Source organism: Protopterus annectens, chromosome 11.part0, assembly GCF_019279795.1.
Source record: "Protopterus annectens isolate FY-2018-M chromosome 11.part0, PAN1.0, whole genome shotgun sequence".
Taxonomy (NCBI): domain Eukaryota; kingdom Metazoa; phylum Chordata; order Ceratodontiformes; family Protopteridae; genus Protopterus; species Protopterus annectens.
Window position 1 is genome coordinate 1,220,920,101 of NC_056745.1, and position 14,009 is coordinate 1,220,934,109.

A 14,009-nucleotide genomic window follows, 5' to 3' on the forward strand; every position below is an offset into this window, starting at 1 on the left:
TCCCACATCCCAAAGACATGCTGTAGGTGGACTGGACACTGTAAATTGGCCCTAGGTGTGAGTGTGTGCGTGTGTGTGCCTTCCGTGGAATGTTGGGTGCTGGGCTGGCAACTCGACACCATAAAACTCTACTGCCAATCATGAGTGGACAGGTGATCCACTGTGGCGACCCCTAACTGGGAAAAGCCAAAAGAAGAAGAAGTTACATTTGTAGTGGACTCTAAAGCATATGCCCTACTTCATGTCATTGACATTTGGAGAATAAAATTGGTAACTTGGAAACTGACAAATGTGGGATTATAAAGCAATGATTATATTTGCAAAACATGACAGAACAAGAACATCTGGAAATACTGGACTTTTGTGGAGTTTGTTGAACTTGTAGGGGACTCTTAACCATATTCCCTACTTCATGTCATTAATGTTTGGAAATATAGTCAGGAGAGGGGAAGAGGAGGGGAATGTTAACTGTAAGTAAAACAATTTTTCTTAATAGTACTACTTAAATAGTGCATTTTATTTCCATGTTATAAAGTTTTTTTCAGTTAGTTTTAAGTCTAATGGGGATACTAATGTAAGTAGGTACTCCTAATTTTTTTTTCTTTCTTCCTTCTTCTCTGTTTATCCTTGTACAGTTTAAGAAATGTAAGCACTGCAACGTAAATAAATAAAGAAAGAAAATAAGGAAGATCTGGTGAGAAGAGCATGATAAAAGGAAAATTAGTGTGTTTTTTCATTCTTGCGTAGGGGAATGACTGGGTTAAGGCCATTAGCTTAATCTAATAACAAGTTTTAAGAGACAGCATGTAAATGAAAAAGAATATTAAATATTATATGTCTTTTTTTCTAATAAACAGTTTTGTGTCCATTTCTCATATCTGTAGCAGACAATCTGAATCTAAAAAGAAATGGCTTGGAGAAAATGTATTCTGAAAGCATTCAAGTGTTTTCCAGCTGAGATAGCTATAAAGATACAATAAAACCAGAGAGCACTTAACAGAACAACATGTTGTACCATGTGTCTTAGCATGGATAACCTTTCTTTATGTTAGCTCACGTCTGTGTGTGTGTGGCTGGCTGGCAGTTTGGAATGTTTGTTCCTATTAGGAGGGTAAAACTTCAATATTTGAAGATGTACATAGTTTTGTGTGCTATTATTACATTAATAGGTTTTAGAGGCATTTTGTGTGTGTGTGTGTGTGTGTGTGTGTGTGTGTGTGTGTGTGTGTGTGTGTGTGTGTGTGTGTGTGTGTGTGTGTGTGTGTGTATGTGCATGTATTGTTTTGGGGGTTTTCAATAAAACAAAAAGTTCTGTAATATGTGGCATAGGCTCAAATGGAGATGACAAGAAAAAAACTGTATAAAAGATTATGCCAAATAGGACATGCATGTAACACAACAGCCAGAACTACACAATTAACAAAAAGTTGTTATACATAAAAGGTAGGGAATAATAATTTCTCAAGACTATGATGCTGTCTATAATGTCTTTAAACATTAATTGTCTCACAGATAAATACAAAAAAGAAAGATTAGTGTATTATATTAAAAATGAAGAGTGCAAATAGCACTGAAAAAGCAAAAAAGAACTTAACATGTGAATTTGATAAAGAAACATTTTCAAGGTGGTTGTTCAGTAGAATACCTGGAGCAAAGGAAGAGAGGAGTACTTATATTAATTGCAAGAGGAGCTCCAATATTAATAGAAGAGGACAAAAAAGTCAATAATTGTTGATTTGTAGTACTAAGGGCCTACTGGCAAGGAAGGAGGATGCCACTGGCATGTACATTCCACCAAAAACTGCTATAATGGAGCTTAAAAAAAATTCTAGGAAAAATAATCAGCTTTCATCAAGGGCAGGGGATGGAATTTGATTTGCAAAAGTGAAGATGTGTCTGGGGATGCAAAATGGAAAATATATGTAACAAAGAAGGGTAGATTTTTAAAGAAATGTATGAAAATATTTGGCATGGAATATGTGAATTCAGTACTAGGATTTCAGAGTGAATTTACATTTTATTCCCCAAGATACAAAAACTGGGCTAGGCTAGACAGAATTTACATTTCACAGGAACATATGCATTTAATTGAAGGTCTTGATACACACCCAATAACTATATCAGATCATGCACCAACAATAAAAATAATAACACAGGTTAATGAAATAAAAATGTGATACTGCCACTTTACCACCTATCTCCTGAAAAGAGTGGAATTTAAGGAATGGATAGTGGAAATTATTCAGGAGCTGTTAAAGAAGATAGAAATTTCTTCTGAAAATATAGCTAGGGAGTGGGACAAAATTAAAGTGAAGTTTAAAATAGGGTGGAAATAAAAGAAAGGGAGATATAGTTAAGAAGTAACAAGAACTATTTAGAGGGACTGACAAATGCTAATGTATTGCAAAATAGGGGGAATCTCACAGAACAAGAAGAAGAAGAGCAACTGCAGAATGCTAAACAGAAAATAAGGGATTACTTCGATAATATGCATGAGTTTAGAAAGATTGCTGTTAAGAAACTGTTTTTCTTTTTTTTATAATAACTCTAGGCCACAAAAATGTTTAGCACAACAATTTGGGCAACAGAAAGTAGAAAGGGTTATCACCAAACTTAAGGAGCCTATAACAAGGAAGACAACAAGGGATGTTGTAGACGTATTAGAAATATTTCAGAAACTCTATGAAAGTCTATATAAAGCAAAGAAATATGGAAATTAAGAAAAGGTACAAATGGAAGTGTTCATGGAAGAATTAACTATGCCCAGGCTAGAGGAAGAGGAGGCTCACTTATTAACAGTTAGGATAGGAGGAGATGAGATAAACATGGTGATGTATAACCAATCTAAAGGAAAGTCCCCAGGAATAGATAGTGTTCCTGTGGAATTTGGAAGTTAGAAGGGAAAAAAACTGATAACGATCTGGAAGGTTTTGTTTAACAGTATTTTAAGTGGAGAAGTACCAACATCCTGGAAGAAAGCAGTGGTAGCTGTAATACATAAAGAGGGTAAAGATCCATCAGATCTAACTTCATACAGGCCCATTTCAATAATAAACCATAATTATAAAGTGTTTATATCTATAATGGCTAAAAGAATGACAAACGTGATGCCAAAATTGATAGATATGGATCAATGTGGCTTTGTGAAGGGGAGGCAAACATTTGACAATATTAACAGAACACTGATTATCCAGAGGGAAACAGAATGTAAGAAAATAACACTGTTGGTGGTGGGTCTTGATGCAGAGAAAGCATTTGCAGAGTAAGCTGGGACTTTATGAGCAGAGCAATAGAAGCATTAGTATGCCCTGATAAAATTATAAGGTTGATTAGGAGGATACATAAGGGATAGGAGGCAAAAATTAAAGTGTGTGGGGTCCTCTCTGATAATTTCTGCTTGAGCAGAGGAACTAGGCAGGGGTGTCATCTCTCCCCTATGTTATTTGTATCATATCTAGAACCATTGGCAAAGAAAAAAAGGGACTTTGAAATTCAAGGATATAATCGGTATGGTAGTCAAGAACAGCTGGCTCTATTTGCAAATGACATTATTTTATACCAGACAAAACCAGAAAGGAATATTATAGTGCTGTGGAACATATTGAGACAGTTTCAAACCTTTTCAAGATAGAAAATTAATAAAGCTAAAATAAAGGCAAAGTGGTAAATTATGTACCCACATACAAATTGATTCAGCAATATCCATACTTATGGGGGCATAATTAAAAATGATTCTGGTGTGGTAGCTAAGGATATGTGGGAAGAGACTAAACAAAAGGTAATACAAAAACTAAGAAAATGGAAGCTCTGTTATATGGATAACAATGGTAAGATGCAAGCAGTTAAAATGTTTTTAGTCCCTTTAGTCTTATACACAGGTCAGGCATATTTTTATCAACAAGAGGAGAAGTTGTGGATAGTAATTAATAAAGAGCTGAATGATTTCATCTGGGAGGGGAAGACAGCAAGAGTCAAGTAGGATATGCCTACTCTTCCAATAGAACAGGACGGATTAGGATAACCCGATTTGAAGAGCATTTCAGAGCAACACAGTTACGATTCCTATACATAGCACAAGTAGAAAACTATAATTCAAAGTGGAAGGAGATGATGATGAAACAGGGGGGAGCTCAAGAAACAAACAGGGACTGGGATTTTGGATGCAGTCCTTTAAGGGGAATAACAATAATCATACAGAATATTATTTTCATAAAGCAGCAGAAAGTGTTCTAAGATCTAAGCCAACATGGGAGTGGCAAAAGGAGATTCTGCCAGTATGGATGACTGCAATTAGGAATACAGACAATAGGCAACAGGAAGCTGGAATTTATTGGAGAAAACTGGCAAAGGAATCAAGGTACTGGGAGCAAATAACTAGAGAGGGAAAGGTAATAGAATGGGAAGATGCCAAGAACTTATTTGGACTGCAGGTTAGAGATTGCTTTCCCTATCAAGGATTGATATCAAAGTATAGGCAAAGAGAAAGAAATAGGGGAGTCCTAAATGAAAGACTAGCACTGGTAGAGTTTTTAGTAGAATCTAGAACATAAGTTGCTGTTAAGAAAGGAATAATTAATAGAGCATATAAAATATTGCATGATAACTATAAAAATCAATTAGAATAGTTTAGAAAGGAGTGGAAAGAGAGATTGGATAAGCAATTCACAAAGAAACAATGGGGGATATACGTATGTCTCCCAAATATGCAGAAAGAAGATTTAGGATCTTTGCTTGGAAGTGTTTACTTAGGTATTTTATACCCCAAGTAAACTCCAAAGAATTTTTCCTCAGGCAGACAGCAAATGTTGGAGGTGTGATGGGGATTAAAGAGGTAACTGAGAACATATTTTCTGGGAGTGTAATGAGTTGGTAGACTTTAAAGATTCCCTGCAGACTGCTCTGTCAGAGATGTTGGGTGAGCAAATTGATGTAACTAAGGAAATTATTTTTTGAGCTATGATACAGAATCGGAATTACCTACACATAGTAAGGCTTTGCTGAGTCTAATTATAATGGCTGCCAAAAAAGCAGTTACTATAAAATGGAAATCAAAGCCTAAACCAACTTTACTAGAAGTAGCGAAAATAATAACAGAGCTAAAACAGCTGGAATTGGGATCTTAGAAAAAGGTAGGAGAAAATTACATAGAAAAAAATGGGAAGTGTAGGATGAATACATGCAGAGGAGGAATGAGGTTTAAAAGATTGTCATGGTTTGCAATATATAATGTTTCCAACTGAGATTGTGTTGGTATGATTTATTTTCATTTATATAAATGTAAGACTACATGTCATGCATGATACTTTAATAACATTTTTTTTTTGTTTAAAAAAAAAAGAATATCCTACCAGTGCCACAACTAATTCAGTAATATTACAAATGCTGAGCAAAATACCACTAGCATATTGGTCAGTGTGGTAGGAAGTGGGTTGTGTTGGGACACAGATATAACCATTTCAGGCCTACATGTCTTCTGCATAATGTTCTTCACTATATACTGTTCCTCTCATACGGTTATCTGTTCTCCCATGCAACCCCCCATCTGCAAATAGATAATCCACATTTGTAATCAGTTGCATCAACTTGCAATAACTTCTTGTCATCATGTCTTGTACCATGTTCCAGGGGTCCCGCCTAGTAATATCTCCATTGCACTTATATACCCACACCCACAAATATTATTTGAGTCAGTATTGTAGCAAGTGCTGTTGAAATTTACAAAGTGTTCAGACCCTCAGATAATTGTCTTATCATTAATTACTGAGTATGTTCTTGGACTACAGGTATGCATAGACTATATTAACACACATAGCAAGCATAAGTGCATTATAAGTGAGTCTGCCACCCCATAGTAATCCCCCATTTTCCCTGCCATGACAGTAGACAAACAGTCAAGGTAACACTCTCCCTTATGGTGGGCAGCATAGCTGTACCTTCAACCAGCAGCATAAACAATGCAAGTGTATACTGACAAGGAGACCATAAGCCACCACAAACTGACATGAGTAGTAAATGACATCAACACCTTTTCAGTACACATTTCCAAATTAAATGTACACTTAGATGTCCTGCTTTCCAAAGTTTTCATCAGCTAAATGTGTTGCTCCTCAAAATTATTCCATAATGTAAAGAGGCCCATGGCAGCCATCATAGATTACTTTGTACAGCTGTGAAGCCTCTAGCAAGGCAAGCATGCTGATGAGAATGAATATGCCTGAATTCCATGTTTTTCTCAATGTGGCAATGACCAAAGCCACACTAGCAGGCATATTCATCTATGTGCACTCTCATGAGGACCTGTGAAGTGCAGTGAGCAAGTCTGTCATGGTCAATGATTTCTATAGGGGCATAGAAAAATCTATTTTAGTTCTGTATCCTGCAGAAGTGTAAAAGAACAAAACTGCTAGCTACGTTACCTGTCGTGAAGGCAGTACACAGTTTCTAAGTCAGTGTTCACACCCTAATACCATCATGGCATCCATTTGTGCAATAAGCAATGGTGGTGCCATGATTGGTTACGCTAATTAGTTGCCCAATTTTGCTCACCATGTGCTGAATAAATCAACATGGGTGACCACAAGAGGGCTACTATAGATCCCTGAACAGTGACCTGCTAAATGGCCATAACTTCACATGGTGCTAACAGTGGTGGGGCTCCCTGGTGGTGTAGTAAACAAAGCTGGATCTTTATGCCTGACACAGTCTTACTAGAGTGGCATCTGATGCCAGTGGCGTATCCCACAATGGTAAGCAATACTGGCACCACCAGAGTAACCTCACTTGGCACCATTCTGACCTTCTTAGTCAGTGGGAAAAAGAAGTCAGAGCAAGGACCCCCTGATATGCAGTGTAAGTAGTTTTCATATTTCCAATGTACTTTAATTTCTCTTGTAGGTTATATGATTGCACTGAGTATATAATATATAAGTATATAATTAAGGATTTCTTAACTTTCTACCCCACTTTTGTAGCTGAAACGAAAATCAAGGAGATCGCCTCCCTTTTCCTGAGGAGAATGGATTAGCTATATAGGCGAAGGGGTGCAAATGTTTTCACCATTTGTAATAAGATTCATTGATACAACCACTGGCTATGTGTACATTGCCAGAGCGTTTATCTGTAGAAGTGGTATTATTTTTATAGATTACTACATCTTACATATTACCAATGGAAGTAATTGTGCCTATCATGTCAAGATATGCACTGCTTGCAGATCTGAAGGGAGGTTTGCAGTGACAGGTGTCATGATAATTACATATGTATAATACTTTTTGATTGCAAAAAGCACCGCTCTTCACTTATCTACAAGCAGGTCACATGACACTGACATATATTACACAGGCATTTTCCCCTACTGACATGGGTCATCTGCCCTACTGTAGTGGATGTATTAATCAGTGGTTTGATGAATGTTGTTGTATGCATCACCTAAGACCACTACCCTAGGCAGGGTATACATTTTTTTGCTTTGGGGGACAGAATGGTTTTGAAATGAGTAGGAGAAATAGGTGTGAATGTTTGTCATATATATATATGGTGATGACAGATCACGACAACCACGGACATTTCACAGGTACCCTAAAAAATCGGACACAGAAATAAACCCACACTACAAACCACGGACATAAAACACTTTATTAATCAAGCCTATTAAGGTTCAGTATTAGGTTTAAATTCACCAATACCACAACACTGCAACCTGAACATGGTAGGCTTGATTAGATTATTAAATTTAAAACCTTACCTGTGAAATGTGTCCGTGGTTTGTAGTGTCGGGTATTTCTTCGGTGTTTTCGTCGCATCGGAAGTGTCGGTGTTTTTTTAGTTCCGATCTTCTCGCCCCAGAACCATATATATATATATATATATATATATATATATATATATATATATAGGGGGGTACCAGTTTGAGGTTGTTGTTATATATGGCCTCATACTGACTGATCGATGGATGTGATCCTACTAACAACATTTTGGATATGCTTCAGTGCAGCAGATGTCGCCATTGGTCATACTTTTCCCAAACATGCTCATGTCTGTCTTGATATATGGCCATGTGATCTGTGCTTCAGGTTACCACTTCCCTGTGTTTGACTAACAGATAAGCCATGACTTATGGCACACAAGAGTATGATGCCACTGCCCCATTGTACACACTTGCACACACACAGTCAAGGTAATGGGACCTGTGACACTGCGCATACCTGCACATTCTACCACAGGGCCACATATTAATACAGCTAGTCAGGAGTTTTTCATGTGTCATCATAGCAGATTTAGTACTTGCTTATTATACATCTGCGTACTGCTTTGATAGGGCATGTGTCATATGCATAGTAGTAATGTTTGTAACCACCCCCCCATCTCTCATTTTCAAATTTTATTTGGTATTTATAGTTTTATCTTGTTCCAGTTATGTTTCCATTTTCCACAGAATCTTCCACGGTTATGCCAGGGGTGCAGCCCAGGACCTCCCATCAGCCCCAGCCTTCCACTGCTAGAACTCGGCTGTAGGCCTGCTTCCCAATCAGATGTGGTAGGAAGCAGCCAAGTCGCTTTGCCTGTGGTCTCTAATAATTGCACACTGGAGGGAAGTGTTATTACTCCCTTTTTTGACACAATCAGGTGTGCACATCTTGTCATGAGATTGGGAGTTCATAGAAGCAGTAGGGGAGTTAATGAACCAGCTGTTGGCAGCCTGAAATGGCTGCCTGGAGAGGGTCTTCATGTGGTTTGTGGAGTCAAACCACAGCCTGATCCTGCAGTCTCCAACTCAGGAGGGTCCAATGGGGAGGGTGGTCAGGGTGTTGACTAACCTCTCCCTGGCTCTAGCCCCGACAGTTTGGAGAAAGTAGGGTTACCAACCCCATCACTCATCCTGGTATTCCCCTCCCTTGTATGTCACCTCCCTCCCCTGTTTGTTGTCCGGCCCTCCCTTTCACAGATGTTCTCCCCTTTGTCTGCATGTCTATAATTCCAGTGTCAACCCCCCCTGAATGTGCCAGCACCACAGTTGCTAGTCTTTGTGTGTACTTTATGTTTGCTTGTGTGAATCTACTTCCAGACATCTCCCTCTTTCCATCCCTTATCAAACTCTTACATCCTTTCCCATCTTTCCTTCTGAAAAGAAAATACTACAACCTGCTCCTGCAAAAAAAAACGTATACCCTTTCTTCCACTCTCTTTATTACCTCCCATTTATTTGTATTCCTACATCATACCAATACACTAATGTCTACCCCATTTTAAAGATAAAAAAATAGATTTAAACACTGTCATAGGCCTTTAATGGGGCATACAAGCTATTTCCCAGTGCCTTTATGTAGCGCATGGACACATGCCTAGGTGCGTACATGACACGCTCACCAGTTCTTCTTGTGCCAATTCTGACCACAACTGCAAGATTCTATCTCTAACTCTGCTGGGCCTACCATATCTGTGGACAGGTTTTGTAATTGCTGTTAAATGTGACTGCAAAATTCCACCTAGATAATTGATAAATAGCTTCCGGTTGCATGGCATTGCAATGCATATCCCAAGTAGATTCACAATAATTATGACAGGCGTGTTTCTGAATCCCAGTTTAGGTCTAGATATGCAGCAATATTGCTTAGAACTCCCTTGGAAACTTTCTGAGTTCATGTTGACTATAAATTATTCACTTTATAGCACTATCTAAGTTAAAACAAATATATTAAATTACACACATTACTCTCTCCCTTTCTCTGGTTGATTTTGATAGGTATTCCTGTCTCTTCAGCATTTTCACTAATGGCTGAAAAGCACACCATAATTTTATGGCTTTTAGCTAAAAAAGATGTAAGGACATATAATGAAGTGAAGGGATCGATTTTTCACACAATGTTTTACTGCTTATCAAGAAAAGCTGAAGTTTAAAAGATGGCAGCATCTAACAGATCAGTCATTATCATCATTTTATGTGTCGCTTTCCTGCCTTCCCTTCCTGGGTCGTTTTTCACATCTGGAACTCATACTTACAGTGTCTGTTTACCAGATACTTCTTCAGGAACTTGCCTGTACTGCTCTAGCTGGATATTATCTTTCATATCGCGCAAGTGGTTTTTGTTCTTTAGCAACTGTAATGTGCATGTATGTTATAGATGCAAACTTTTTATATTATATGTGTAATGTCTCAACTGAGAGAGTAATGCAGTCAGTTTTCCTAAACAATTGATCATCTGGTTTAATCAGGATTTTAACAGACAATCTGAATATCATCACCTGCACCAACACTTGGGTCTCAGAATACCAGAACCCAGAATAATGTACAGGAGGTCTAAATGGGCAACAGGTGATGACATCACAGATTTGTAAGTGTATTCAGTGAAGCTAGTGTCATTAGATGTATGGTGCTCCACAGATACTTAGTAAGACAAGCCCCTCTGCACAAGTATAGAGTTGTGCACCCCTCCCACCCGAAACATGCATTTAGACATGTGTGATACAGGGTAGTATGTGTTCCAAACTCATATGTGTACTCTGGGTCTCAAAGGAATGAATGTGTGTGTGTGTGTGTGTGTGTGTGTGTGTGTGTGTGTGTGTGTGTGTGTGTGTGTGTGTGTGTGTGTGTGTGTGTGTGTGTGTGTGTGTGTGTGTGTGTGTGTGTGTGTGTGTACACATACATATGCACACAAGACAGACAGGGAGAGAAACAGGAAATATGACTTAGGATGGCATAATATTAATGTTACAAAGATTAGTAGCACCTTACAAAAACAAACAACCAAAAGTCAAAACTGAACAAAAAAAAATCTAAGTGGCAGATTTAAAACTCTGTCACAACTGTATTTCATGTTTTGCAAAAGTTATGCTAACATGGTAAATGATAAAGATGCCATTTGTATGTATCAGTGACACAGCTAATATTCATAAACATGAGAGGTTTTTGTATCCTGCATGCTTTGAGACTATCCCTAATTTTAAATGAGTCAAATGACCTTGCATCACATGTTTTTATTGAAAATTACTTTATACGTTTAATGCTGACTACAGCCAATTATAGCAGAGATTTAGACTAATAACTGACTTTGTAATACACATATTACTCAAATGTATCATCTCTGAGGCTATTATTCCATGTAACTTTGTAAACAGTGTACCATTTTGGCACAGCATTTGAAATGAAATAATAAAAAATGCCAAACATTCCTTTTTAATGTGGAACTCTTTCATGGAATATCCTTAAAATAAATGTAAATGAAAAACTATGGCACAAAGAGAGATGAAAATGTACTTTACCTTTTGATAGATGTAAATGAATAATATACAAAAGTCCTGGGTATGAGCAGTCTTCTCTTTCCAAAGTGTGAGTCTGCCAAGTGTGCAGGCTTTAAACTTGATGTCCCAGTGCCCTTCAAACCCCACTGCTCCGTGTGTGTATATGTGGCAAAGAAAACAGGCCAATGAACATTTCTTTCTCACTGTTCTGAAAGTCCTAGAGCTCTGACAACTGACACTCCCCCGTCCCTCCCCCATTGGTGATGCAGAAATGTAATGGGACACCAAACCCCCTTCTCCTCCTTAAAAAAACACTAACACTTTCAGTTTGTTTGTTTTTTTTAATGTATTGACTTGTAGTGATACACACTGACACAAGTTCACTTAAATCTTCACAGAAACCACCTGTTGCCATGCATACAGCACAGCTGAATACATTTATATATCATTAACAGTGAACAGTTACAAGAGTGTAATCAAAGAAGTCAGTCAAGTACAAGGGAGATATGCAAATATTACATGTTTCAGTTGTAGCAATTTTGGAACAGGGGACAAAAAAGCCTGAAATCAGTTACACAGACAAATGAGAAAACTAAAAGGAAAATATTTCATATGGTAACTTAAACAATATTTTATATATATATATATATATATATATATATATATATATATATATATATATATATATATATGCTATACTACTACAAGGGAACTTTATATAATTTTGAATGAAGAAGAAAACTAGCCAATGATTATTGTACCCTGACATGCTAACTTTCTAAGGTATAAGTTCTCATGGTTGCCAGTCATAATTCCCCAGGGTATCTATGTACAAATACCTCTTTCTTCTTTCTCAGTTGCAGCTACGTACAATCACACTTAACTGAAATATGCTAAAAGCAGACTCTGGCATGTGGTATTTTAAATGCCGTATTGGCCATGGTAATTCAGAAGTGTAGCATAGTACAGCTGCAAGAATAGTATTGTATGTTACACTGGATGCAGACTACAGCACCTGAAAAACCATGTTAGCAGTGTAATTATATGAGTTAATAGCAAATCTTACTAATGAAGATAATATATCTTGCTGTTTTCCACTGTTATGGCTAAGGATTTTTACCACAGTTTAGCATGCAGAAGAGTTTGCTACCACACCACCGCAATGTGCAGTGAATATACACAGGCATCTTGACCTACATCTGTCCTCATACTTTCTCCGCCTCCCTGACTTTAGTCAGTCAGTGTTACTAGTGGAACTTATAAGTGCCCACAGTTGTCCGTTGCTGTGTGACTAGCCACATTGTGCACTTGGATTACTATCTACTCCTCCAAGCAGCCCATACCTGCTCTACACTGTTCATAAGTTCAGAATTGCCATCTTAACCAGTAAGCATCCACTGTTCGTACAGAGCTGCAGAAGCCATGACCCCTCCGTAAACATAATGTTCTCTAATTTTTACTTAGCTTAGAGTGTGTTTTCCTCCTCAGATCATCTGATTTAGTTATATACAGTTATTCTGTGTTACTGTCAGTGTCAGTGGAACAACAGGTAACACTCTCGCATTTGGTGTAGAAGGCTGTGGGTTCTATTCTCACCCGAAGTTGATTGGTTGCCGACACTATAATACAGCATAATGGGGGTGTTGCACTCCTGAGTGTGTTGTCCTTTGGATGAGATGTTAAACCACAGTCCCATCTACTTCAGTTGGTGGTAGCTCAGGTGGATATAAAAGATCCCATAGCATCTATCAAAAAGAGTAGGGGAACCATAATTCCACACTTCTTCCTATTCTTCAGCTAGCTCTCTTTCTAATAACCCTTTTTCTCTGTACATTTACCATAAATAACTACAACCTATCACTTTCCAACTCACTTCATCTTTCTTACATTCGCTTATAGAATCTACTTTTCCCTTCCATCTCCTCCTTCTTCTTCACACTTTCAGTCACTTCTAGTCCTTCTCCTTCTTCATTCAGTCTTTCGTCTAGTACACCAGCTGCTGAATGAGAAAAAAAAAAAAAACTAAAGCATGAAAGGATGCTGTTATGTCTGTTTATATCTTTATTATGAAACTGTTACTGAGGTGTTAAGTGCTACTGGTCCAATGAACTTTATCCCCGGGATTCATGAAGCTTGAGCCAGGTGCAGGCATAGCGTCGGCGATCTAACACCAAATATGGCCGCCGAGCGATTTAGGTATGAGCTGTTCCCACGTGCACTATCTGTGTACACTACGCCCGCACAGCTCCCGGCGCCTGTATGCTAATCACCTCATGTGCAACAGTGTAGCATGCAAATGAAGGTATATAGCGATTCAGGAAGTGGTGCAGGCATAGTGTAAGCATGCAGAAATGTAAACCAAAAAAAAAAAAAAACGGTTTACATTTTTGCAAACATAAAATCAGAGCCATGACAGTGGACCAAACACATGTATTATACTGTTAATATAGGCCAATAGCTAAATATATAGCCATTGGCATAAAAAAAAATGCACAAAATATAAAAAAGAACATTTAATGTTAAGCCCACACTAACGCGAAGTTAAAGCGCAGAGCATCGGTGCACAAACCGGATCACAATGAAAATAGAATTATATGGAATAAAACTGCAATGTAACACTTTTCATGATTTCCCCATAATAGTCAGTGGCACGCATGCTACACCACACCATGGTGCAAGGATTGCTAAGGGGCTGTGACAGTGTTCTGCGCAGTAACTAGGAATTAGTAGGCAATGCCATGCAAATGAGAGAAGTAATAGTGAATCACAAA

The 14,009-nt window shown here is 37.9% G+C and overlaps 1 protein-coding gene across 1 annotated transcript in view; it reads right to left on the bottom strand.

Annotated features, from left to right (window-relative positions):
* The window catches only part of LOC122815802 (carnitine O-palmitoyltransferase 1, muscle isoform-like), a 490,419-nt gene extending 478,990 nt beyond the window's left edge, over window positions 1–11,429 (bottom strand). The window contains exon 1 of the mRNA XM_044088600.1: window positions 11,260–11,429. The gene's annotated coding sequence lies outside the window, so the exon portion shown is untranslated. The remainder of the gene's footprint in view (window positions 1–11,259) is intronic.
* Window positions 11,430–14,009: the final 2,580 nt, after the last annotated feature.